At 54.1% G+C, this 3,572-nt stretch overlaps 1 pseudogene; it reads right to left on the reverse strand.

Annotated features, from left to right (window-relative positions):
* Positions 1-229: 229 nt before the first annotated feature.
* LOC122434929 lies at positions 230-2,919 on the reverse strand (annotated as a pseudogene).
* Positions 2,920-3,572: the final 653 nt, after the last annotated feature.

A 3,572-nucleotide genomic window follows, 5' to 3' on the forward strand; every position in this document is an offset into this window, starting at 1 on the left:
CTCCTCGACCATTGCTGTAAGTGTGGGGGTGTCCTGCTACTCCTAGTGTCCCCACTGTTAACATGGCCTTTCACGGAGCAGAGAATCTGTACACGTCTTTGGAATAACTGAGCCAGTGAGCAGGGGTCTCAGATTGTCTGCTACTTTCTTTAATCACCCAGGAAAATTAAACTAACTGAGATAATTTAGTTATTGTGAATGACAGACAAGAAGGACATAAGCATGAATTCACTACAATTCCTTTTATTATCTAATTCTTCTCCATTCAATACTATTGCTATGTAAGTTCATGTTTTCAAAACAGTTCTAATTTTTATGCCATTGTATTTTGTTCAGGACCACAGAACAAAATGGAAGACTTCCCAATCTCTTTTACAAAACAGCAAAACTCTTGTTTTTGAACTGGGTAACCACAAATACACTCGGATCAATATCGTTCACAAAGCTATTGAAGTTTCTTTAGGCTTCTCTGAAAGCAAACTTTGAAAAATTTCTAAAGAAAACAGAGATGAATCCCCACGTCATCATAGAGAACAGGAACCAAAAGATGCTACAAACTGGTTCCCCCAACTGGCCAGGGCCCTCACTTCTGAGAAGGCTGACTAATTCCTCTTCAATCACAGAGGAAAGGAACAACTTGGCTGCTCCTCTGGTTCAGGCCCCCTATTCCTCCTCCCTCTCATCCTCTGCACACAGAAATGGGAATGCCCTCAAATTCCTTTCATTAACCCTGAGCATAAATGCCATGACTTGCCACTTGCTGGTCTCCACATAGGCCCAGGGACCCCACAGGAACACATAGCGAGCAGGGTGGCTGTCAGGCATCTGCTGGTACTCTAGGTATCCCTCCTTCACCCACATTAGGGTCACCAGCTCCCTGGGTTCCCCAAAAACACAGTGTTCCCTCCCAACATACACCCCCATCCTGCTGAGTATTCCCCAGACCGCCTCCTCATGGGCCGGGTCTCCACACAGCATGATTACGCTGAGTACCAGTGCCAGGAAGCCGGCCTTGGGCAGGCCCTCCCCGTCGCTCAGTATCTCATTGCAGGTGAGGCCCAGGGTGGGGACCAAGGTGTAGATGTGCTCCTTGGGGTCCACCTCCTTTATCTCCACACCAAAGACCAGCCTCAGGCACTCTGAAACTTCACTGAAGACCACCGGGAAGTGCTCCTGGTTATCCCGAGGACCTCATTCAGCATTTCCGCCTGGGAGGACATCTTCTTGGCTCGATACTTGAAGAGCAGGAACTTCAGCAGGTTAGCCATCATCCCATCAAGGATTTCTTGCGGCAGGGCCTCCACATTAGTGGAGGAGGATGCTAGGGCATAGGAGGCCAAGTGGGATGCGGCTACCCCCACGTCAGCCAATAGCGGCACCTCAACAGGGCCCTGGGACTTGCCTGGGTCCTGAAGGTCTTCCTCAGGTTTGCTGACCTCACTCATCTGAACCACGAGCACAATGCCTGAGGTCAAACAAGACACGGAAGTGAGGCAGAGGTACAGATGGGGACCAAGGGCCTCTGGGAGAGAGGAGGTGTGAGCAACCTGGGCTAAGAAATGCATCCTGGATGGTACGACACAGGCCACTTACAGCTCTCACCTTGAGGGGTGCTCTCAGACCTCACAGGAGTGCTCCTTCTGGGAGGCCATTCCCCTGGCTACCCAAAGGAGGAAGTGAGTTGGCTCCCCAGGGTGCGGTCAACACAGCCCGAGATTTCCGGGTCCAACAAAGTGGGAGAAATTGGGACCTCCTGGGGCCCCCCTCTGTTCTGGGATAGGGAGCCTCTGGTTCACTTCAGGTCACCCTCTCACCTTGACTCCTGATACTGCCTGGACCTCCTCTGCTGTCTGAACTCAGGACACAGGCTTCAGACCTCTGCCTTTGCCTCCTTGTTCCTGGAGCTCCTGTGAGAGAAATGGAGGTGACATCTAAGGGCTATACTGTGGCACAGCCCTCGGCCTTCTGTGCTGCTAGGTGGGGACAGACACTCGGATTACACCCAGTTGTGTGGTGGGTACCTTGTAATGCTCACCTTTCCCTTGGCATGACCTGGACGGTCCCCTTTGGAGGATTAGAAGGAAACTCAAAACAAGACACAAGCCTAAACAGAAAGCACTGAGGGGCCCCACATGCGGCCGCACCTGTCCAGGGCCTGGCGCGGGTCCTAGGCTGGGGAGATGCTCGGTCCTCAGCTCCTCCTCACGTCCTTCCTGGCCTCCAAGCACTGACTACAGGGGCAGGGGTCTGCTCAGTCCTACATCGGGGTTGGGAAGTCCAGCCTCTGCCAACCTGAAGCCTTCACCTCCGCCTGTAAACTCACCTCCCGAGGTCCCTAAGCCAGAGATCAAGAAACTGCTCACCCTGCTCACCCCACTCTGGGCCCTCCAAGAACCTCTTACAAGGGCCAAGATCCCTCCATGTTGGGGTCGAACCGCCTCAATCCTTCCTCGCATGGAGCCTGGACTCCAGGCAGGACACGCGATTGTCCCGTCTGCCATTTTGAGACCCCGCTGCTTTCACAAGGCCTCCAGTCCCTCTGACACCCACATCTGAGACCCGCATGTGAGGAAGTCAGACAGACTTAGTGTGCTCTTCTCACCCCAAGGGCTCCCAGGACCGACTACAGGGATGGGGATCTATGGGGTTCCATCGATCCTCACTCAGGGTACCCGCAGTCCTCCTGCAGGAACCTCACCTTGCCTCCGCGCAGGACCTGGATTCTCGCCTCTCTGCAACTGAAGCCCCGCCCCTTATACCAGGATCCCAGTCTCTTGAAGACCCGGATGTCAGGAAGTCAGCTCACGACTGTGGCAGTCATCCTGACTCCACAGTTGCCGTGCAGTGAGAACAGAGTCGGGCTTCTCTGAGGTCTCCTCTGATTAGGGGTTCAGGGTGCTCTAGTCCCTCTTCAGGGTCCTCAAGGTCTTCAACCCTACAGGACCTGGGAATCGGCCCCCCCCTGTGGCCCCGCCCCGTATGCGAGGTCCCCAGTCAGAGACCCAGATGTCAGGAAGTGAGACCATGCACTTTGGGCTCATCATATCCCAGAACGGCCGAGGAACAACAGCAGCTCCAGGCTTTTCTGAGGTCTCCTCTGATTTGGGTCCAGGGTCCCCTCAATTGCCCGTCAGGGTCCTCAAATTGAAACCCTGGAGGAGCTGGGCTTCTTCCCTCTGCTCACCTGAGGCTACACCCCCTTTCCCAGGTCCCCAGTTTCTCTGAGACCCAGATGTCAGGAAAGGCAGCATGTGCTCATCTACCCTCTGTGATCCTTGAGACTTGATGTGAGGGTCCCGCCTCTGGTCAACACAAGGGGCATCCCCAGATATGCCAGAGCTCAAGATGAGGTTCTTGAGGGAGGATTAAGGAACCCCTCAGATTCCTGACCCTACTGTCAGCCCTGGGCCACCCTGGTGGTGGGATGAGCACTTGGCAGCCTCTTCTGACTTTCGCATCTGTGTCTCGGAGACATTAGGCAATTGTTAGAAGGGGCAGGGCCTCAGATGGGCAGTGGGAAAGATCTTCTTTCTTTTGAGAGTCAAGGTGAGGACACTGAGGAAGGACTGAGG

The sequence above is a fragment of the Cervus canadensis genome, chromosome X (assembly GCF_019320065.1).
Source record: "Cervus canadensis isolate Bull #8, Minnesota chromosome X, ASM1932006v1, whole genome shotgun sequence".
NCBI classification, from domain to species: domain Eukaryota; kingdom Metazoa; phylum Chordata; class Mammalia; order Artiodactyla; family Cervidae; genus Cervus; species Cervus canadensis.